This window comes from Crinia signifera, chromosome 3 (genome assembly GCF_055691185.1).
Source record: "Crinia signifera chromosome 3, ASM5569118v1, whole genome shotgun sequence".
NCBI classification, from domain to species: Eukaryota; Metazoa; Chordata; class Amphibia; order Anura; family Myobatrachidae; genus Crinia; species Crinia signifera.
Genome location: NC_139219.1, coordinates 296,835,082 through 296,860,582, shown reverse-complemented (window position 1 = coordinate 296,860,582; position 25,501 = coordinate 296,835,082).

Sequence of the window (25,501 nt, the reverse complement as noted above, 5' to 3'; positions counted from 1 at the left end):
CGGAGACCGATGTATACAGAGCAGGACAAAAGCTTCCCTGCAACAGTAGGGATGGCCATCTGCGCAGTCACCATCGATGAAACACGCAGGAAAAAAACACGCAAATTGGCTTCCACAGACTAAAAACACACAAATTGGCATACACAAAAAAAAATGAGACACCCAGATTCATGATTGCACCCACAGGAATAAAATAATGCATTGATTAATTGCCACCTGCGTGTCACCCTGTGAAGTGTTAAGCGCCTAGAGATCATGCACCCCTGGAACCGCCCTCACTACACCGCTGGCTGTGTGGCATCACCAGGGGTGCCGAGAGAGGGGGGAGCAGGTACAATTTACCCGGGCCCGGGCCTGTCAGGGGGGGCCTGGTCTGGACACACAGGTTTTTTTTTATTTGGTGGCAAGTACCCCCAACATGACCCATTCCATTAGGTACAAAATGAGGTTGGACTCCAGCACAGTCCAAAATTGAAAGAGGGGCAGTCACATCAACTGCCACTGAGTCCAGGACAGTGATGCTTGGGGTGGCAGTATATGTGACCCCCCCTTTTGAATATTGGACTGTGCTGCAGGCTCACATCTGTAATTGCCACTGGCAGGTAAGTCCAGGAACAGAGCATTTTGTACCTAATGAAATGGGCCATGTTGGAGTGTATGTGTAAATCCTTTGCAAAGAGCATGTAACCCCTGGCAGAGCATGTTAACCCCTGGCAGAGCATGTAAATCAGGGCAGACAGGTTAATCCCTGGCACAAAATGTTAACCCCTGGCAGAGCATGTTAAACCCTGGTAGAGCATGTTAACTTCTTAATATGCAATGAGCATTACGGTGTGTGGCATAACGTGTAATGAGCATTATGGCATGTGATATAATATGTAATGGGTGTGTGACATGTGTAATAGACATTACAGTGTAAATTTTTGTACGTGTATCCACCTTGGAAGCAGTGGCGTAACACCGGGTCCGCAGAGTGTGCGGGGATCTCCGTCCGTGGGGGCCCCAGGAAGTTGTTTTTCCGGGGCCCAGGATTTCTCTTGGCGGCCCTGGGCATCACACAAGACCACTGCAACCCAAAAGATGGTGGCCCTATGTATGACTTCACAACTAGGCTACACAGCCAGGGGGCTACCAATGATATGCAAATGATTTTCTGTGTTGCGAAGCACTTGCATAAAAGTATGCATTTGCAAAATTTTGCAAATGCATCGCAGCAGAGGGATGACCCAGCATGTGTGAGGCTTTGTCCTGTGCTGTCAAACATGGATGTGTGTGGGTGTGGCGATGTTTTGCTCCTGTTGCCTTAGGACCTGGGCTACTTGCTATAATTGATGGTATAGCAAATTCAGCTCTCTTACAAAAAATCCTAAATGCTAAGGGATAATGGGAGTTATTCTGATTTGCTTGCAAAGGCAAATTCCTTCTCAAGTGGACAAAACCATGTGCACAGCAGGTGGGGCAGATGTAACTTGTGCAGTCTTGTGATCATAAGTGGGTTATGCATCAAGACAAGGATCTGAAAGTCCACAACTAAATGGTTCAAAAGAAACCAAATTAAAGTTTTGGAGTGGTCTAGTCAAAAGTCCTGTCTTTCAATTGGACAACCATTCCACCACAGTGGACAACATGATATGTACTGATTAACTTAGTAGTAGTAGTAGTATAAGGCGCCACAAAGGGTCCGCAGCGCCGTACATAGCAAACATAAAAACTAATTACAAGGTAACGTACAGGGTGTGTTGATAAAATACAGCATAAATAGGGGTAGAGCTGGTAGAACTAAAATCAGCATCAGTTCTGAAGTACTGTAGGTGTTGAAATTGTCGAGGAGACTGAAGATGAAGTAGAGGAAGGGAAGAACAGGACAGAAGCACTGGTGAGGTAAAGAAGCCTGATGGGTGGCGGAAGGTTGTTCCAGTGCAGGGGGGCAGTGCGAGAGAAGTCTTGGACACGGGTCAAGGTATTGAAAACTGTAAAGGCACAAATAGCAATTTTAAAAGAGATTTATGTAAGAGCAGACTTAAAGTTCACTTTTGGGTGATTCCATTCCAATATGACCCATTCCATTAGGTACAAAATGCACTGTTTCTGGACTTCCCTCTTAATTGATAATTGCAGTCACCTGTGTTGAACTAGTTCAGTGACGATAATGGTGTTCCAGCAAAGCTGAAGGCAATCCTAAATTAAGAAAGAAGTCCAGAAACAGAGCATTTTATACCTAATGGAATGGGTCATGTTGGAGGGTATGTGTTTCTGATTGATTTGGTCCCCCGAGCTGTGCACCAAAGTTTTTGTTTTGCGCATGCGCCTAATGATTTTTGCGCTAGTGCAGGGTCCATGGGCGAATGGCTTTGGCGACTTGCATAGACACTGAGTCATTCCCACGGCACGGTGTTCAGCATGTACTGTATACCTTCATCCCCAGGAATATTATGACACTGACACTTCTAGAAACATTTACTGTATATAATATAATACAAGCTCACACTAGGTGATCAGAATGAATTTGATAGTCAAGCAGTTATTCTGTGTCATAGCTGAATTATTCTTGTGAAACATGTTTAAGATTTAATTTAAATATTCTTTCTAAAAAATTAAAAATTAAAAATTAAAAAACAGTGATCTGTAATCTCCAGTAGAATACCACCATCCAGCTCTGTGTAATACGGTGGAACTACTGTACGTAAGCAGTAATAAACCATAATAAATAAATCTGTATTTAAGTATGCACTCGCTCTATACGCCATAAGCACAGAATCCCATGGCATACAGGTGGCCAATGGGAACAGGCAAATCATTAAAAAAAATATGACTTCCAATCTCTGAAGAATTATAGCATAAGAAGAAAAAATGATAAACTGTCTCATAAACGTATATATAAATATAAAGTTATAATGTACGCTCCAATAATTATCGTTATGTAAGAAAAGCATTTTATAGCCCCTAAGATGCTTATTCACAACAAATTAGCAGCAAGCAGCTACTGCACTTTATGATTCATACCCTATGGATTTAAAAACCATTATTTGACAAAGATAATACAGGAGAGAGTGTGACATGATAACTGTGAGGTTATGTCAGCGGGTGGCTTATTAAGGCTTGCTTTCCTTCTCCAGGTCTGAGACTGTCTCTCAGCAGGGAAGTAATTTGTGTGTTGCTTCAGGTATGCTATTAGTGGCCTGATGAGATTCACCTGTCACTAATGATTGACAGGCATTATGAAATCCCAACTGAGTCAGCTTATTTGACTGGTATCTCCAGTTTTAAGAGATTGTATAGTTGACAGATTTATAGGCGAGCTAGTTGTGGATGTAGTGTAGCAATGTGCATTTGTAAAATATACCCAATTCAATGCTGCTTAGATTATAGTTATTGTATATATATATATATATATATATATATATATATATATATATATATATATATATATATATGAACCATCTCTCCATATTTAACATGATTTAAATGTGAGATGAATACAGCAATAATATCATTTTTTCTTTTTTATCACATTTATTTATTTTATATATATATATATATATATATATATATATATATATATATATATATATATATATATATATATATATATACACACATACCTCCCAACATGACCCTCTCCAGGAGGGACAGAATGCTCTGCTTCTGGACATTCCTCTTAATGTATGATTGCCATCACCTGTGTTGAACAGGTTAATTGATGACAAAGGTGTTTCAGCACAGGTGATGGCAATAGAATTGAGAGAGTGAGGAAGGGAGAATAACTGGTAACTGTCAGTATATGCTAGGGTTCCGGATTCACCATGGCGATGAAGTCACGCGTTCCCCATTTCAAATATAGAACTAAGTAGAGATTATAGCTTGAATATTTTATAAGGAAACACTGAAGGTAAGCCTGACATTTATTACAATGACATGACTTAATGCTAATAAATGTGAACAGATTCCACTTGCAGGTTATCCATTATTCCGGAGAGTACTTATTAAGAATACAAAAATCTGCTATTAATAATGAAAAACTGACTTTTCAGCCTGATACCAGAATGTGGTTTAGTATAATCCCGAATTGAGTAAATCATACCATGCCTTGTCAATAACGTTGTCATTTTTCCAACCCAATAGCGAAACCATGTCGTTCTCCGGGGAGAAGACTTTGCCGGAGTTAGAGAAGCCATTCATCAGGACCATATCATTTTAACCTTTTATTGTAAGAGGGTCATTTCCTTGAACCACTCGTGGCCCTTGTGGGAAATCATAAGGCTGTGCTGCAGCTCTGGTTTATGTTGGTCTATATTGAAAGCATCTATCACAATTGTTGGCCTTCAATTCATATTTTATGTCCTGAAAGATGCTGGATCAGTAATGTGCGCCATGTAATGTCTTTTTTCATGATACAATATTGTAAGGAAAAGTTGCTACACCATTCTAAAACAATGATTTGTTTCTGCTTTTCCTCAAAATAATTGGATGTAAATACAGCTGGATAAGACATCACAATGGCAAATACACTTTTTAAAGGGCTATGGCTCAAAATTGTAATTGGTTTTTAATTTGTAGTTTTGCACAAACTTGGCCCGTGCACCACTTCAACAGTCCAGGGCATCTATGTCATAAGCTCAGAAGTGTTCTCATCTCTAAGGAAAGTTCATATCGGAACAGCTTTGCGATTTTAATCATATCTGTACAAGTATTTAGCATTTCTTTTTTTTTTTTTTTTTTTTTTATTGAATCTCATAATGTATAACAATGATACAGCACATCCCAATTCGGATGATAGTGGTACAATAGCATCAATGAAGATCCAAAACATTTTCTAACATTTTCTATATCTATAACAGTTCACTATATAAATAAAACGAGGAGTAGTTTCCCGAGTCTTCAGAAAAAGTGTGGTCCTAGACCTATGCTGTTGATAATTCTCAACAGATTATTTTTGGGATAAACTCCCCATTTGTCAACCTGGCTATATTATTTAATTGATATAGTGAGGATATCTTAAATCATAAATAAAAATAAACAAATAACAAATAAATGAACTACGAATAGTAGCAAGAAAAACATACGAACGGACAATCTGGTCCTACCCTAACATGGCAGGCATCCAGAAAAATTTGAACCTTAGTGCCTGCCCAGCAGCCGGCCCTGACCGCCGACTCATCCACGGAGAGATCCATTTGGTGCAAAAATCATGAGGAGAAGGAGAGTCAAGGAGTAAGAATAAAGAATAAAGGAGGGGGTGGGAGAGCGAAAAGGGGAGGAGAGAATATGTGTCTAGATTGGTGTGAGGGGGTTCGATCAATGATCAATGATCGATGATAATGGGTGGAGTGTTCTGTAATTGTTGAAGGGAATACCAGGATGTGTTTTGAAAGCATCCCTGAATGGCCTGTTTAGTGCGGGAGGGGAGTGTATGAATGAATTTGTTCCAACAGGTAAATAATTTGGGGGTGAGGAGTTCCTTATGAAGCGAGGTCTCCAGCCAGTCGTATTTAGCATTTCTATAACTAAGTAAGTGTGTGATCAATGGTGGGGTGTATTTCATTAAAAATTTGTTCCATGGTACATTTTGCCAATGAAAAGCTTTTACAGTACAGGCGGATCCAGGGCAGGGGCTCTGGCACATTCCAAAATTTAAATAAGGGAACCAAACCTACTGCCACCCCATGTGCTGCCAAACATTGCCAGCTGGGACTCACTGGCAGTGGGTGTGGCTCCCCCATCTGAATTTTAGACTCCGAAGCAGCCCCACCTCTGGATCGGCCACTGCCTGCATGTCTTGACGTTATGAAAAATATTTCATAGTCTAGTAACTATATAAATGTCCCTCCTCTTCTTCAGAACTGTTGGATCTCTACTACTAATGATTTATTGCTATATTTTGCCGGAAAGAATGAGATAGCTATTAAACAAGATATTATATTACTATGGAGAAATTTGAAAACCAAAACCTAATAGGAACACTAAAACTTAATATAAACGTATTAACTTGGTAGCTTTTGGGGTAGAATCCGTCCCAAAAAGGGCAAAAAAATGGGCTTGGCACGTAATGCATGTGTTGCCAATATGCACGTAGCTGGCTGATGTTGACCAAGTATTGTGCAAGTCTTACTAAGCATAGAGTACGTCCTGATGGTTAATGTGAGACACAACAGATTTAGATGCTGAGAGTGTACATTTTAGTGGGTGGTCTTGGGAGGAAATAGGGGTGGGACTGCCATGTTTAAATTGGGAATCTTCACCACAGGACTTTTGCTATTCTCAAGGGTTCCACTGATGGTGCATCGAATGACATATTGTCTAACCACCACTGCAAGTCAGTGTCTAATTATGCACAAAATCAGCTACTACATATAGACTCAGACACGACTGCGGCAAAGTCATCTGTATTCAAATCAGAACCCATATGTTCAAATATACAGCACTGAATTAATGCTACATAAATATTATAACTAATCCATATTCTAAAACACTTATTTTGTGAACCAAGCACTTCGAAGCAATTATAACAATGAATTAAGACAATACTACCAAACTTACCTAACATCTGAGATATATTTCATGATCAGACCAAAAGCTTAACATTATTCTGGTACTAAAGTATATTAAGTTTATTGAAGTCCATTGATGTGTTGTGTACACAAATACTAGGCTAGAATCATTATCCAAAAAAAGTTCCCTGGAAAGAACACTACTGTGTGATTAACCCAAATTTGGGGATCTGCGTAATGTAGAGAGGTGTGGTTGTATTGTAAATGTTGCCAGGATTGGTATCGGAGTCCTTTGGTGGAAGAATTTACTTGTAAGATGTCCAGGTCTTCCTCTATTATTCTAGCCAGCACATACAGTTCCTCTTTCACTGGTGAATGGAGTTTGTGAAGCAATTGTGATAACCATGCATCTATTATTGGATCCTATTGGTGGAGAAAGTCACCCGATGAATTTAAAGAAACTTTGTATGACTGTCAAAAGATGCATTGAGTTTAATGAAATGAATGATGACTAGGAAGAGATCCTGGGTATAGACAAAGGGAGGAATGTAATACCACCCAAGTTCCGCGGCAGTGCAGGATGCCAGCTGAACTTAGACTTTTGTAAAGGGGCAGCCACTTGTAAGCGATTGCCCCTTTTCAAAAACATCTTTGTTCAGCCATCATACAGCACTGCCACCGAACTCAGGAGGCATTACATTCCGCCCGTAGGGCCAGATGTATCAAGCTTCAAAAAGTGATAACATGGAGAGTGATAAACCACCAGCCAATCAGCTCCTATCTGTCATTTTTAAAACCCAGTCTGTAACATTATTGGCTGGCTATTTATAACTTTCCATTTGATCACTTTTTGATGCTTGATACATCTGGCGCATAGTGGGATTCTTCTCTGCCACCATGGACGCCGGTACCAATCATAATAACAATCTGCACATTTAGAACTCGTCCATAGTGTAATGTTCATGGAACTCTATTGCTGTGCAACTGCTGAGTATAATTCTGTGTTTTTAGCATATTTATAACACCCATGCCTTCCATTCAGCATAATTTAGGTTACTTCATCTTTCCATCCTCGATCTGTTCAGCCATTTTGGGTATGTTTAATGGCCTCATGATTCAGCTCCAAGTTCACAGAACTTCCTTTAAGTAAACTTTTATAAAGTACTAAATAGCTGGCTCCTGCTGCAGAGACATCTTGTCACATAACTTGTGATCTCTATGTACCAGCTGGGGATTCTGTCATATTATAGGCACAGCTGAGCTGCTAAAATACATTCATTACTGCTTATCATCAGAAGACACCTCCAACTTGCAGATCTCAAGTATTCCAACTTAATATATTCTTAAATATAGTTATATGTTTCAAGTTCTTAAAAAGACAAATTTATTGTAACTGGAATAAAATAAGAATGTCTAGAGATGTACAGTAATGAGGTGAGCGTAATGTAAATGCAGTGTTTCATGCCTCAATACTGTATTTAATATGTTATCTTATCTATGTCTTAATCCAGTTTTTGCTTTATACATTATGTTCCTTAATGAATAGAAATGTATAATATGATTGCAGCTTAGAACCACTTGGCCCTTCTATTCTGCATTTTTTATTTATAATTTTTGTCAACTTCTGGGGGGGGGGGGGGGAAGGGGGCTTGAGTGTGACATCATTAAGCCCCGCCCCCAGGATGGGAAATAACCAGTTTTGCCTATCTCCGTGGAGGGGACGGGGCTATAATGACACATTTGTGACAAGTTAGCCCCGCCCCCTCAGCGGAGATCGGCAGATAGGGTTATTTAAACGCTAATGGCGTTTAAGGGCAGGAAGGAGGTAGCGGCAATCAGGGGGCTAAGCGGGGGTGCCCAGGATTCCGGGAGGATTGCCCACCTTTACGGGGGGCCGGGAGGGGGACCCGATTTTCGGACCCTCCCGGCCATTCCGGGAGGGTAGGCAACCCTGACTAAGCATGATTTAATTGATCTAATGCAGGGGTTCGCAAACTTGGTCCTCAGGACCCAACACAGTTCACGTTTTCCAGGTCACCCGGCAGGCGCACAGGTGCATTCATTACTCATTGACACATTTTAAAAGATCCACAGGTGGAGCTAATTATTTCACTTGTGATTTTGTGAGCAGACCTGCAAAACATGCACTGTGTGGGGTTTGAGGACCTATGCTCTACTGTCTTAGTCTCTACCACCAGTGCTTGGAGGCTATTCCATTTGTCCATTAACCTTTCTGTTAAGTAATTTTCCCTCAAATTTCATATGAAATACCTCACCCCAGTCTTAGCATGTGTATTTGTGTTGTGATACTTAATATCCTTTGAAGAATGGTTCCCTTCTGGATCTTGATAAAGTTCTTGATATATTTGAAAGTTTCTATCATGTCCCCCTTTTGCTTTTCTGCTCCAAACTATATATATTGAGATTGTTATGTTTTGCATTGTAGATGGTTATGTTTTGCATAAGGATATAAATACATTGCATCTCTAATGTATTTATATCCTTATGGAGATATGGCCTCCAGAACTGAACACAGTACTCTAGATGAGGTTGTACCAATCCCTTCCCTTCCATTTTCCTCAATATTTTCTCATTTTTGTATAGCAATGCCTATACATTTTTCTCATCTTATGTCACCTGTCTAAAATAAAAAATATTCTGAAAGTACAGTAATTATGTTAGGACTCTGGGGAATACCGCCAATCCTGACCCTGACTCTGTTGCCTCTCCCTGTGGTCGACGGACACGTGCGGAGCTAACCTTCCCCTTTTTACAGCTGCGTTCGAAGGAGCTGGTTACGACGGCTCCAACCCAGATGCCGCCAGGCCTTAAGTGATACAACGTGCCAGCTGAGACAGGGGGAATGCAAGAGTATTGCTTCTGTCTTCCCCGCCCGGCACTTGCCGGAGAACAGAGACGCTGCGCACCCCGGCCTCTGGCGCTGTCAGTGACAGCAGCGCTGATGGAGGCAGGCGAGCCGCGGCACCACAGCCGCCTAACAAATTATTTATTTATGATCATAGACTTTGTTAAAAATGCTTTCATAATTTCACATTGTGCACATTTAGGTGACCACTTTGAACACAAGAGGGAAGACGCTAATTTGCACATTGATTCTTTATTTAGCATAAAATATACACATTTGTGCTAAGGATGTCTATTTCGGTACAGATCTGATACTTGCACCTCCTTAGGCAAGGACATGGGGTGAAGAAAAGTGGACAGATGAAATCATGGTACAAGTGTCGCTGTCTCTACTGTAAGCTTTATTACATACTAAACCATTTTACATTTTTCTGAATATAATACACAGGTATTGCACCAAAGAAGGATCCTCCAAATTCACTAGCCTTACCTGTGCCTTACCTGGGCTGTTATACTCCAAGGGGTCTATTTATCCCTTAGATAAAGTGGACAAATATAAAGTACCAACTAATCAACCAGCTTCTAACTGTTATAATTCAAACACAGCCTGTAACATGGCAGTTGGGAGCTGATTGTTGGTACTTTGTCTCAGTCCACTTTATCCCTGTCCAAGAATTAGTATATAGACCACTTTGTCCAGAGAGAGAATCAACTTCCACTGTAGGCTGGGAACTCAAAATACCACCAACTGGTTCTTTGCTTTCTTGACCGCAATGGGGGGATATGCTGTTGGTATGCATCATACTTTAAAGCCTCCTCTCTTGTCAAGGAGGAATGCAAGGGCTCCAGTACTTTCAACCCATTGCTGCAAGTGGGCACTGGCTCTTTATCGACCTTAATGACATTGACATGGATGAGAATAGCTCAAATGATTTTCTCCTTCAGACCAAGGGCTAGATGTACTAAGCTTAAAAAGTGATAAAATGGAGAGTGATAAACCACCAGCCAATCAGCTCCTAACTGCCATGTTACAAGCTGGGTTTGAAAAATAACAGGTAGGATCTGATTGGTTTATCACTCTCTATTTTATTGTTTTTCATGGCTTAGTACATCTGGCCCCAAGGCCTAAAGTTCTTTTAGCCATAAGCAAGGACCCAGAGTAAAGGGTAGCTGGAACAGAAGTGCTACCTCATTCTGAAGTGTCAGGTCAGCCTATGTGCCCACCATGATCCGGGGCTATGCTGCTGCTCCCCGATGGTGCAATCAGCATCTGCCTAGTGCATGATAAATACTCACCTGGCTGCATAACACCATCAGAACAAGTACTGAAGTAAATAATTCCTGTGAATCCTAATAGTAGACAATGATAATGTGTTTTACAATGACAAATAATAAAATATTCTGGCAGGAGGTACAGTACTTACCTTGCAATATACAGCTCTCACATATTCCTTACAAGTAATATCATTACTGCATGAGGTTGAAATGGAATTGGAACAGACATGCACAGCCACATCTCTATAGAAATGTAGTTTAATATGAGCCATCTGTATGTTCATGTTAGTGTTCTGTACATGATAAATCAATAAATTGAATATATTAATAGGAAATGGTGAAATGGTGACATATGTGACATTCACATTCATAGGCTCTAGCAGTGCAGCCCATATGTTACTCAGTGCTTACAGAGATTCATTTAATGTATGTTGGCATATCACAACGCACAGTGTTTCCTTGCCAAATCTAGGTTACGCTACTGTGTAAGTAATGGCAGAACTGCAGCATATATACTGGAAGTACCGTCGTAAACTTATATATATATATTTTATATCGTTATCTGCAGATTTGCTCTTGTGTTTCATATTGTCATATATTTTATTACATACACTGTTTTTGACAGTCAATAGGTCGACCACTATTGGTCGACAGGCAAACGGACAACACATACAGATGGGGGTGCTTATGTGACTGAATCGCCAACCAACAGCCAGCCGCCAGAAGGGGGCGCAAGCACGCAGCAAGACCATTCCGACTGAGCCTTCCGCCGCCCTCTGTTGCCCGCTGCAGCTCTCTTGATGCCCCCAGCAGCTGCCCCCAGCTCCCCCCTGATCCCTGTCTGTGTCTCTGAAGAGGAGACAGGCAGGGAAAGTGCTCCCCACTGCCATGTTGACAGGGACGCGTGTGCGTATGAGATGGAGGGTGACATTTAATGAGATGCGAAAATGTGATTTTTGAGATTTTATTCGCCAAAATGGCAGAAATCACCCTTTTCCAGAAATTGCACTTTCTGAAAGTGCGATTTTTAGGTGCATCCGAACTCGCATCCAGATGTTTTCCCATTGTAAAATATAGAAATCGCCAATTTAATGGGGTGCAAATTTGGAAATCGCACCAAAAAAATGTTTAAAAATTGCAAAGAAAATAGAACAGGTTCTGACTGGCGAAGTTGTCAGAAACATGCACAGATCGCAATGATTCTACAGGTTCTGGTGTAAAAAAAAATAGTTAAAACTAAAAAGTGAGCATAACCAGCCCCGGGCTCAAAGAGCCAGTCCTGGTTTCATAAAATCACGGGGCTGAACAAATAGGGGTCCCCAGGGTTTTATAAAACCAGCACAAGGCTCAAGGGCCAGTCCTGGTTCCCAAAATATGGGGGACAAAAGTCACAAAATGAGTAGGGGTCCCCCGTATTTCAAAAACCAGCTCCGGGCCCAACCAGCCAGCAGGGTAATGCCACAGCCGGGGGGAGACCAATCAGCATGGGCAGGGGTCCTGGGGGAGTGGTTACCCGCCAGAGAAGGGGTCCCCCCCCCTCCATAACTTACCTGCCCATGATGAAGCCCGGGGCTGTCCTCGATGCCGCTGGGCGGTGGGCATCAAGCTGATATTTTATATCTTTATCTGCAGATTTGCTCTTGTGTTTCATATTGTCATATATTTTATTACATACACTGTTTTTGACAGTCAATAGGTCGACCACTATTGGTCGACAGGCAAACGGTCAACACATACAGATGGAGGTGCTTATGTGACTGAATCGCCAACCAACAGCCAGCCGCCGGAAGGGGGCGCAAGCACGCAGCAAGATGCTCGCATGCCCCATTCCGACTGAGCCTTCCGCCGCCCTCTGTTGCCCGCTGCAGCTCTCTTGATGCCCCCAGCAGCTGCCCCCAGCTCCCCCCCCCGATCCCTGTCTGTCTCTCTGAAGAGGAGACAAGCAGGGAAAGTGCTCCCCACTGCCATGTTGACAGGGACGCGTGTGCGTATGAGATGGAGGGTGACATTTAATGAGATGCGAAAATGTGATTTTTGAGATTTTATTCGCCAAAATGGTCGAAATCGCCCTTTTTCCAGAAATTGCACTTTCTGAAAGTGCGATTTTTAGGTGCATCCGAACTCGCATCCAGATGTTTTCCCATTGTAAAATATAGAAATCGCCAATTTAATGGGGTGCAAATTTGGAAATCGCACCAAAAAAATGTTTAAAAATCGCAAAGAAAATAGAACAGGTTCTGACTGGCGAAGTTGTCAGAAACATGCACAGATCGCAATGATTCTACAGGTTCTGGTGTAAAAAAAAATGGTTAAAACTAAAAAGTGAGCATAACCAGCCCCGGGTTCAAAGAGCCAGTCCTGGTTTCATAAAATCACGGGGCTGAACAAATAGGGGTCCCCAGGGTTTTATAAAACCAGCACAAGGCTCAAGGGCCAGTCCTGGTTCCCAAAATATGGGGGACAAAAGTCACAAAATGAGTAGGGGTCCCCCGTATTTCAAAAACCAGCTCCGGGCCCAACCAGCCAGCAGGGTAATGCCACAGCCGGGGGGAGACCAATCAGCATGGGCAGGGGTCCTGGGGGAGTGGTTACCCGCCAGAGAAGGGGTCCCCCCCCCCTCCATAACTTACCTGCCCATGATGAAGCCCGGGGCTGTCCTCGATGCCGCTGGGCGGTGGGCATCAAGCTGATAATTGGGGTAAAAAGATAGAAAAACTATTGTATACTGCTGTGGAACTACGAGTTTGCACCACATGCAGGGACTTGGAGAACCACAAGTCCCAGCATGTGGGGCAATAAAACTTGTAGCCCCACAGTAGCACAAATAGTTAAATAAATAAACACACACACACTGACAGTAAAACTTTATTACATACGGAGCCCATTCATCCAATACTCACCTATTTTGACACGAAATAGGTGAGCTGGAATGGGGCGGAAAATTTGACACTGGCCATCAGCCAACCGGAGCTTGGCAGCCAATCAGGCAGCAGCGGCTCCTGATTGATTCTTTGCTGAACCATGAGAGCTCCGATTGGCTTGTGGGAGCCGGGATCATAAATCTCAAATGGCCGCTTTGATGTGTGATCGTTGCGGTGGGACAGAGGAGGCAGGTCAGAGCAGGAGAACAGCCTCGGATGGGGACCGAAGCACAACAGAGCAGCGGCCGTCAGCACCTGCGGCACAGGAGAGCGGCGGCGGCCGGAAAGCAGCAGTAGCTGACCAGTAAACAGGAGAGCTGGGAGGCCGGGGACCCGCTGATCATGGTAAGAATGGAACTCGCCTCCTCTCCACTTCCATCTGTCACCTCACCCCCCTGTCTCTGCGTTCACCTCACACCCCGCCACCTCATCCCCTCTCAAGGCCTTCAAATCACCCCTTTGTCCCCTCACCCCTTCCCATCCCCCTGTCAGCTCGCTCCCCATTACCTCCAGCCCTCTGCCCCCCCATCTCACCCCCTGTCAGCTCGCCCAATCCTCCCATCATCTCAACTTCTCCTTCCTCCGTGTCACCTCACCACCTCTCATCCACCGTCAGTTCACCCCTCGTCCCCCTTCACCTCACCCCATCCCGTCCCCCTGTCAGCTCGACCACCTGTCATCTCAACCCCTCCTTCCCCCCAGTCACCTCACCCCCTCTTGGCTGGCACTGAGCATGTAACCCTGGCTGGCACTGAGCATGTGACCCTGGCTGGCACTGAGCATGAACCCTGGCTGGCACTGAGCATGGAACCCTGGCTGGCACTGAGCATGTATCCTTGGCTGGCACTGAGCAGGTAACCCCCTTACAAAGAGCAGGTGACCCCTGGCATAGAGCAAGAAAACCCTAGCAATGTGGCATAATGTGTAATAGGCATTACCATGAGTGGTATATTGTTTAATGGGCATTACGGTGTGTGTGACATCAATTTACAAGCTCATTCTGTTATTTTGTTTTGTTTTGATCTTAAGAATGTCCATCTATCACATCTTGTTCCTACTCTGCTGTGTATATATATGTGGTTCTTCACACACCTTGTTATACCATGCCTGAGGAAGAGACCTAAGAAGTCTCGAAAGCTTGCATTTTAACAACATTTATTTTTGTTAGCCATTAAAAGGTATCATATTTACTAGATTGCTATTTTGTTTTTCTCACTGAGGAACAATAAAACTTTTCTTATCAACTGGCTAACACGGTACCAAACTTTTTTCTTTTGACATGATGTGTAATGGGCATTACATTGTGCATAATCCTCTGTCCCACAAAGCCATTCCCTAAATTTTTGACACGCACCTACGGCGCACACTATTCTATTTTTCTTTTAGATGTCCCACATTATTATTTTCATAGGTGTATGGAATAGGCCATAAATTTAAAGTTTGCAAGGGGTGCCAAACACCCTAGCACCCACCCCAGCTGTGACATATGGAAAAAAAAAAGGGGGGTTGGAAGTGGAGAAAGTGTGTTCCCCCACCTCCCCAGGACCACTTTAAGCACTGGACAGCGCTGACATGTATCTGAAAGTAAGTACCAGAGATATCTTGCGGTAAGTGACCCTTCCAGTGATCTATGTAATGCAGCATGTGCACTTATACTTATCAGAGTGCAGCTCTGATGCTTTTGTGCCGCATCCAATGCAACATTTTTAAACTGTAAGTCATTAAAGCCATGCTGAATGTTACGCATACATTGATTTTTGTATTATTTGTATTAGAAGATAAGTAGGGCATTAAAGAGCAACACCTTAGCACCTGGTTATTTTAGTAAATAGCTTGCTAAAATGTTATTTTCTTTGGGCCGTATTCAATGCGGCCAGTTAGGGGTTTAAACAGCGAGGATAGGTGAAAACAAGCATTCCTCACTGTTTAACTGGCTGCTCACCCTATTCTACATTCTGGGGGAATCTGTCAGAGGATGGCGAAGCTTCCTCCAAATAGGACATTTAGCCGCGAGCCTAGCTGTTTAAGCAGCCGCACACACCATTTCCCCTTCACTACAAAAACCTAACGAGGTGGAAGCGGCGTGTGCAGGGGGTCAGTTGAATACTGACCCTGCGATCTGTGACAGTGAGCATTCAGCAATGCTCACTGTCACAGCTCACAAAAATCATTGAATGCACCCCAAATGTTCAGCTGTCATAGCATACAAACATACTGTAAATACATATCCAACTCCACGGGTATTAAATAAAACTAATAAAACCAGTAACTTAACATATTTATTTTCTAAAACATTGCAGTGAAAGGAAAAGACAAATCTTACCTAATGTCACAAATCACATTCAGCTAAATCAATCCATGGAATGTAGGCTTGCTTTGAAAAAATATCATCTAAACACTTGTGAAAAGAAATATAATGAATATAGTAAAAGCTGTCCATTAAAGTTGGTTAGAGATACAGATGGGGGCCATACTCTCCCGCTCTGTCAGCGAGCCGGATTTCAGTATCTGGCGGGTGCTGGCGGAGGGCAGGCCACCGGATGTGGATGCGCGGGCATCTCACACACTCGCGCGTCCATAGTGGAGGACCACATGACCACGTCTGGCGGACGGCGGGATGGGAGCCGCTCAGATGAGAGCTGCTCCATCTGTACCAAGACAAGAATAGACACAGTGCATGAACAACGGGCTGTAACACATATACATGTTCACATCGTCAATATAACTAGGGCCGGACCCGGGTTGTTGCCAGGTCGACCTGGATCAATGTGTGGTGTAAATATTGACCTGACAAATAAAAAGGGTAAAACCCGGTCGCCTGTTATAAAGAGGTTTCGTGAATGTGAATGTGTTGGACCAGGGTCGGAATGCGGAATCGCGATCTCCAGTCAGAACCGGGTTTGCCATGTGAAAGGGGTAAAAGAGTATGGACACTAGAACCCTAGATAGTTAGCGAGAGGTCTGAAATAGCTACTTTATGTAGCTGACTGTCTTAGTTAATTGATTAATGTTGCTGATTGCATGTGTCTAACATTATATTATCATTAAGACACACATAAAAGAAAAAGTCATCAATAATGTGGGTGCACTAAAAGCCATATAATGAAAAATAAAATATAACTTTTATTATTATTGATATACTGAATATCTATTATTTATTTATTTATTTATTTACAGTTTCTTATATAGCACAGCAGACTCCGTTGTGCTTTACAACGGTAGACAGTGATAAAAAAAACTGGGTAACGACAGACAGACTTGGAGGTTACAGGGCCCTGCTGCAAGCTTACAATCTATAGGGACATAGGAGGGAAACACAAGGACAGGCACCAGTAATAGCATAGCAGTTCCACCAAGTTACAAGTCCAGAAGGGAAGCTATATAATACATAAGTGCCTCAGAGGGTTATGCGTGTAGAACTTAAATATGATAGGCTTGCCTGAAGAGGTGAGTTTTCAGGGAACATTTGAAAGTATTTATGATTATTATTTATAATTATTGAGTGTAATGAATATAGGCAGCAGCTATTTACATTTGAAAACACTTTTTTTTCATTCCTTTTTTCACTTACTGTTTTCTAATATTTCACAGATGTTATCAATAATAATAAAAGTTATATTTTATTTTTCATTATATGACTCTTAATGCACCCACTTTATTGCTTACTTTTTCTTGTATGTGTGTCTTAGGCTTATATTTAAGCAGGGGGTAAGCACCTCCAAATAGAGGCTTTGCTCTTTGAATTATCACAGATTGGGGAAGAGAGGGTTAAAATAATAATATTTTGCACAGCCAATATGGCTGCTACAAGTGTTTTCTATAGCAACTCATCAGACTCAGGGGCAAAGGCAGGATTTGCTTGAAGCAATGGAGGTGGATATTTAAACACTGAAGCGGCAGATGGGCTGCCATCACTGGAGGATAGCTTGCTTTTGCACCCTCGGACATTTGATAAATATATGCATCCACCCCCCTAAACAGCACCTTCTACGTGATTGCTTTTTCCATTTCTCCAGTATTGGCATTATCAGGTCCTTTCTAAACCTAAATACAAATAAAACACTTATTCATGCTCATATCATTCCCTGCCTTATGCTTTTACTTTTCTTCATGCTCCATGTCACTCCAGTTGAAATTGAACTCTACTTTCTGTCTCATTTTCCTCTCTCATTGTTGACCCTCTGCTGCCTCTCTCACTGCTAATCACTCTTCTGGCTCCCTCTTCCACTTAGAATTAAATTAACATTCCTCTGTTTCAGCTATAAAACTCCCAACCTCACCGCTTTTCCTTATGTCCAGAAACATAACCACCCATGCTCTCCTGTTCTCTTTGCTTTGCTAATACTTGCCACCTCACCTCCTCCCTGATCACTAATTCCCTTGCTCACATTCAGGATTTTCCTGGTCTGCTCCTAACCTCTGGAAGGCCCCCCTGCTCCATTAGACTTTTATCAAGCCTGCATGTTCGCTCCTAAATCTCTTCAATGTCATCAGCTCAGTGGAATGTGTGAAGCCTTGGGAGAAAAAGTAAGGCTCGGAATGGTGTGTAATATATTTTAATCACACCAGTGAGAAACCGTTGCTAAAATGAGATTAAAGGAGACAAAATAAACTCTTCTCCCAACCAATAAAACAACAGAGATCCCTTACATGGAGAACTGCACTAAGCATAAACTCAACATTGGTTCAGCTCAGTGTATTGTTTAATTTGAGCTTGGTATATATATGGGATATAACACAATATGCAGAGTGGGGAAACACTTACAATACTGTAGCTGGTGAATGAAAGATCTTTCTTGCTTGATACTGTACCCATATTTCTATGGTCACCTCTCTAAATGAGTCTTTAAGCAGCATCACTCTTTGGATTTTATTCTGATTGAGTTGGACAGCTGCGTGTTCGGTTGGATGGCCGATGTGTTGTGTTTGCGCATGTGCAGATTCGTTTTTGCGCATGTGCGAATGCATCGCACGTCCAAACACGGCGTGAATTCCGTGCAGAAAAGTGGGGTGGAGAGGGGCATGAAGGGCTGTTTGGGCTCATTACTATATGTGTACGCCCCGCGTTTCATGGGCGTTCCCTTGAAAACGCTGGGCGTACATAAGGTAATCCGGCGGTGACGCACGTGTGGAGGGCGGACAGCTGACAGAGCCGGATGCCAGCTGCCCGCCCATATCCCTTCTTCCACAAGGAGAAATGTCCGAGTGGTCTGGAGCACTCGGTGCTGCCTGACCGCTCGGTCCATCATTCGATCACCAGTGACCATCGGAGAATGGGGGAGATTCCCACAGGACTTCGTATGAAACATCCACTCGCGGTCCGTTCGCTCAGCGTCTTACCGCATTAGGACGGTGTGAGCGATCCGTATGGTCGGCGAGGCTAAGAGCACTCGGTGGCCGTCTGAAATACGCATCCATCCGAGTCAACGATTTTAGAAAATTTTAGAAATAAATTAACTTAATATTCAATTTTTATGCCAAGTTTATTATTGAGATATTAATAAAAAGGTTACTTAAATTATTTGTAGGTCATCCATAGGGTCAGATATGTGGTGCGTGACTTGATTTGCTTTTGTTTATTCACATATTTTAGCACTGGAAGACACAAATAGTGGTTTTTTTTGTCTATTTAAATTGACTATAGGTTTTGGTGGGTCAGATTATTAACTTTTTTTTAACAGTTATAGTTAATTGGAAAATTTTACACATGCTGCATTTCCTGATTTATATAATTTTTTACCATTTCACATTTGTCAAAAAAATTATAATTTTACATTTCAATGTGAACAAATACATTTATGTACGTGCTCTGCAGAGGTTGTGTTAATGTCTTTTAATTTTGAATTTCAGTGAAACGTGTAATTTAACCAGAGGTATCAAAACTTTTGCATGCAATCCCTCTTATTGCTTATAAAATCAGTTATACAGTATGTATTGTTACGTTTGTCATCACAAAGGATACAACAAATCCTTTACTAACAGAAAAGGCAAAATAGTAAAATATTTGAGAAAAGCAAATATTTATTTTAACAGTATTTTATTTAAGGTTTTCACACCAGCTGATCAGGAGATGTCATAAGTATGATGTCTAAACGATCATTTATTATTATCATGGGTGACTGTTTTTCCCAAATTGCTTTTTTATACAATTTGGGATTACAGTAAATAAGTTTCTCATTTGAATCAGTAGAATAAAAAATTGTCTAATGTCATTAACTTTATACACTCTTAAAAAAAATCCAATCGTATGAAATTGCAGATTGTATTTTAACAGTTTAATTGATTGATTGATTTATTAACAGTTTAATATATAGCGCAACATATTCCGTTGCGCTTTACAATAACTTATTAGGAATTAGAACACAAGAAACTAAGGTTGTAAAAATGAAAATTAAGGTTTTACCACTAAAGAAAAAATATATTTTTTACTCATAAATATAAGGTACAGATTACAGAATTCTGTATCTCTGCTTGTTCAAGGTATTTTTGCCACAAATGATGGAACATTGCATCAGTATGAAAGATTATCTGAAGTAACTCATGCACTGCAAAGAAATATTACTACGCCCATGGAATAAATCCTTATTTGACTTGCCCCGGCGCTATGTATAACGTCATGCCGTTCTACCATGGGGAGTAGGTAATTCATAGCGGAGGCTTGTTAGGGCTGTACAGCAATACATTTGATTTTAGCCTGTGACATTTTTACATGATCTTGAGTTATTCCAAAATCTTCTGACAAAAAAATGAGAGGACACCAGGGAGCACTAAACAGAAACAACATTACCCATTTATTACATAGCCTTCGTGCTACATGAGCAGAATATCTTGAGTCGAAATTATTTCAGATTTCATCCTTTTATGGAAAACGATCTAGAATACAGGTTGCTTCTTTAATGTGCACATCCCTTTGTAATATTACAAACTATAGAAATGTTCATTGTAAAACTAAGATTTATATTATTAATGAGAATTAAAACAAAAATTATAGGATTGATTTAGTACAGTTATTATGTGGGTTCTGCATTAGTGAATGTATAGGGTTATACACAATGGAAATGCCAGCTCCTGGCACAAACATGGCATTAAATGTGATGATTTACTGCCATGTTTTCCCTTGAGATACTCGCGGTGCTGAAGAGAGCAGTGACGGGGCGGGAACAGAGTTTGACTGGAGCGGTTCACAGGTGTCCTAAGGTGAGCTCAGGGTGGACAGAAACCTTACAAGGAGCAGAAGGGAAAAAGCTTAATGGCATGTTGGTGACTCCAAATCCCTGTCCTCCAGTTGCTGTCACCTTTTAAGAGTTAACTAACAAATATGGCACAACTTTTAAAGAAAACTAAAGTAAAAAAAATTGCAAGAATCTGTAGTAATTTGGCTGGAATACATAGCTATACCTACTGCACCTCAAATAATGACTTTGAAGGGAAGGGAAAAGAAAGGGGAAGTGGAGGGGAGGGCAAGGGGAAGGAAATGCGGAAGAAAGGGAGGAGTGAAGGGGAATGAAATGGGAATTGAAGAGGAAGGGAAGCGGAAGGGTAGGGGAAGGAAAGAGGAAGTGAAGGGGAAGGAAAGGGGAAGTTCAGTGGAAGGGAAGGAGAAAAAAAGGGGAAGGAAAGTGGAAGTTAAGGAAAAGGGAAGGGGAAGGAAAGGGGAGGTAAGTTTTTATAAAATGTTTGGTACTTGTGTAGTTTCACGGCGCCACCGCGCGCACAGTCTGTCTCAGAAACTTGGCAGCTTGCCAGACACTCTGTTTAACTGTGCGCGTGCCGCTCTAGCTGTTCTCAGCGTAGCACGTGGCTGCTTCCCATATGTAAAGCTACGTTATCAGCGTAGCGCCAGGCAGCAGCTGCCCAGCGCTGACAGGTCACTGTGGTACTTGTAGTTCCACAGTGAAATAGGCAGTCCTGCGCACCGCTGACAAAGGGGGTGTCCGAAATGTACACGCTACAATTTAGATGCTTTAGCGTCTGAATCCCGAGTCCTTGCAAGCCGCTAAGAAGGGAGGTATCTGGATTCAGACGCTAATGCGTCTAAATTTGGTAGGGTGTAGGGGTACATAGGGGTGCACTGTGCAAAACACTCCTAAACCTGTTCACAATGACATTAGTCAACGAAACAGCTGTCGACCTTGTTAATTCCACTATCCACGCCAACCTGAAGCGTGGCGAGCGGCAGCGGTACGCGTCCTATGACCTTTTCATACCCCCACTATCCACGTTGGCGTGGAGTTGAGAATAGAAGCCCGAAGCGTGGCAAGCGCAGTGAGCCCCGCAAGGGGACGCGGATACCTTCACAGGTATCCGCGTCCCCTCGCGGGCTTCACAGGTATCCGCGTCCCCTCATGGGGCTCGCTGCGCTCGCCACGATTCGGGCTCGGTGGCTCGCTGCGCTCGCCACACTTTCTATTCTCAACTCCACGCCGACGTGGATAGTGGGGGTATGAAAAGGTCGTAGGACGCGTACCGCCGCCGCTCGCCACGCTTTGGGTTGGCATGGATAGTGGAACTAACAAGGTCGACAGCTGTTATGTCGACTAATGTCATTGTGAACAGGTTTAGGAGTGTTTTGCACAGTGCACCCCTATGTACCCCTACACCCTACGAAATTCAGACGCATTAGCATCTGAATCCAGATAACCCCCTTCTTAGCGGCTTGCAAGGACTCGGGATTCAGACGCTAAAGCGTCTCAATTGTAGCGTGTACATTACGCTACGCTGATAACGTAGCGTTGCGCTGAGAACAGCTAGAGTGGCACGCGCACACGCTATGCTGGTAACGTAGCGCTGAGAACAGCTAGAGCGGCACGCGCACAGAGTCTGGCAAGCTGCCAAGTTTCTAACAGACTGTGCGCGCGGTGGCGCCGTGAAACTACACAAGTACCACATGTTTGACCTTGGGTTTTTTTGGGGGGAGGGGGGATTTTGGAGGGGTGTTAGCTGAGTATTTGCTAAATGACTGAGAAACCAATTAAGTCACCTGTGCTCAAGCATGGTTAAAACCTGGACTATAATGGTAGAGTTTGAAAACTCTCCTGTTGGATGATTTAAATGTACTTGAGAACCCCTAATTGTGTTGATATGAGGTTGTAGTATATTTTATGGTATGTTTTATATAGTAGGGTATGTGACTGTGTATTTTTAAAAGGGACACATTTTGGGTTCTGGGACCTATTTTATTTCCTCTTATATTTACCTTGCAACTCATATTATGTAGATTGATATTATACAGTAAGTAGCAAACGTGGTAATGTACAATATGTCAAGAACACAGAGCTATAAAAAATTACAGATATGCAGTTCAGTTCTCAAGAAATCCAAATCTACAGAAATTTAGTGGATCCCAACCAAACCAAAACCTAGTCTGTATCCCAACAGATCATCCGATCCAGAGTCCCTATCTTCCAGAAGTTCGCAATTCATCTTTTATATCCATATATTTTGTATTGCAAAAATGACTGCTGCATGGTGGTGGTGTCAGCGGCGCTGACATTGTGGCTGCTGCAGCACCGCTGTAGCAGAGTCCCGGCGCCCTTAGAAGGCACTTCCGCTCGGTGTTGCCCAGACCTGCCGCATCACTTCCGCACGGCCGGTGCGTGTCATGGCCTGGCCGGGCGACATCACTTCCGGCCTTCAGCGTTCCCCTGCAGCCGCCCAGCGGTTGCCTAGCAATGGGGGATGCCGGGGATCATTGGGCTAGGTGGGCTGGGTCCCCAGGCGGCGGGTTGGCTAAGCTATCCCTCTTAAGGGATTCAGCCCAGCTCAGCCCTGCCGGTGATATTGTTGCAGACAGTGTGTCTTAAGCACACTGCAGTTGAGGTTCTGTCTTGGTCTATCCGGTCCTGTAACGTCTTGGTGTTTGCAAGAAGCAAACACCCCCCTCTACTCAGTTACAAATATTGAATGTGTTGGGCGCACCACCAATCCAAGACTACCTCAATTTCATATGAGCAGTCCAGTATATTGGTCATTTCTATGTTTTCTACATGAATATTTAAACCATGTATTAGTCTGTGCGGATCCATACCCTCTTTTTTCTTTTGCAACGTCTTGGTCCTGTCTGGGCCACGTCTTGGTCCTGTCTGGGTCACTTCCTGTTACTGTGCTGATCCTGTCCAGTCTTGATCTGGTCCTGTCCTGGTCCAGTCTTGAGCCGGTCCTGTCCTGGTTAGCATTGTTGTCGTCAGTCCTGCCAGTCGTTCCTGGCTTGCGCTATTCCATCCCCTGCTGCCGGAGTTCAGAGTCTGGTCACGTAAGTGCTCCAGTGGAGCCTGGTTCTGTTATATTCTTTCTTTGTTACGGTGGGAAAGCTGCTCTTTATCCTTGGTTATGGTTTTTGTCCTGGTCCAGCTCTCCCAGTTACGGAGAGGCCCATGGTTGTCGGATCATGCCTGTTTTGGGGTACCGTCTGTTTATGTGCATCCAGTATTTTTGTTGACGTGTTTTTGTTTGGTGGCACCCCAGTCCATTGGTATCTGGTGTCTGTAACTGAGTCACGCTCCCCGTTCTTGGCCTGGTGCCATCAGGTAGGGTGTTCCTCCCAGTTAGCGCCAGTTAGTTTAGACCTCCTCTTGGTGCTATCTCTGGCGGTCGCTGTAGGCTTATCATATCGTAAAACCTGATTGCATCTGGGTCGGAGCGGCCTTAACTGGTGACTACAGGAGAATAGAATAGGTGTACGTTTCTGCGCTGGCGATTGTTTGGAGCTGCCTTAATATGGGATGTGGTTAGATTGCGGTTTTTTTTGAGGCGCTATGAAAAAGTATAAAATAAAATAAAAATAAATAAAAAAAGGTGCATATACGTAACAGTGTGCTTGCCTGTGGAAAAAAATGGTTAAAAGGTTTAAATGTATACAGCTCTCCTTTGAGTACTGTTTGGTTTTGGTTGCGTTTGTAACGGAGGCTCCGGGGATTGCGCTTGGGTGAAACAGACCTACATTTTCAAAACACGCTCCCCGAACTTCCGGTCACCACGATCGGACTGAGAAGCCGGGAGAAGCTGACGCAGTGTGACAGCCCTGCACAACATCCCCGCAAGACATCCGAAAGGTATTGTAGGGAAAGTGTAGGTCTGTTTCACCCAAGCGCAATCCCCGGAGCCTCCGCTACAAACGCAACCAAAACCAAACAGTACTCAAAGAAGAGCTGTATACATTTAAACCTTTTAACCATTTTTTTCCACAGGCAAGCACACTGTTACGAATATGCACCTATTTTTATTTATTTTTATTTTATTTTATACTTTTTCATAGCGCCTCAAAAAAAACCCCAATCTGACTACAGGAGAAGCCTAGCAATCCACAGTCTATGGCCACCTGCCCGAGAAGGCCAACAGAGTTAGTGTAGGGTGCGCCGTGGCCGTTCTAAACAGCGGCCCTGGCTGAGGGCTCTGACCACCACCACCGTACGCACGTACCCGTCATGCTACAGTTGGACTGGGGTGTTAAGGGCCCTCTAATGGAATGCAGTGTCAGGGGCGCATTCTTAGGGGTGTGGCTAGTCTACAAGGGGGAGTGGCCAGCCAGAAATGTGGTTTGTCTAATCATTAGAAAGTGCATGTTGTGGGACAGTTGATAAATAAATATAGTAACCACTGGTAGTGCATAAATGAGAAAAAAAACAAAATCACTATAAATAAACACCATATTCCTTTACAAGGAAGGTAATATAATATATAAAACAATTGCACAGTCTAGAACCTGATCCCTAGATGAGGAGGTGGACCCTCGGGTTGTGAGGCACACTGGGGGTTCCCCTATACACCTGTGGGCCAGTCCAACCCTCGTGCTGCATCTGATATAATAATATTATCTCTTTTCATTTATGCATTATAATAAAACATATTTACAGTGCAGAAAATATTGTCACCAAACTATACATCGGTCATGCTATACATTATGTCACGTTGAACTTGATCTGCAGCTTTGACAATAAGATTCCCTGTTTTATA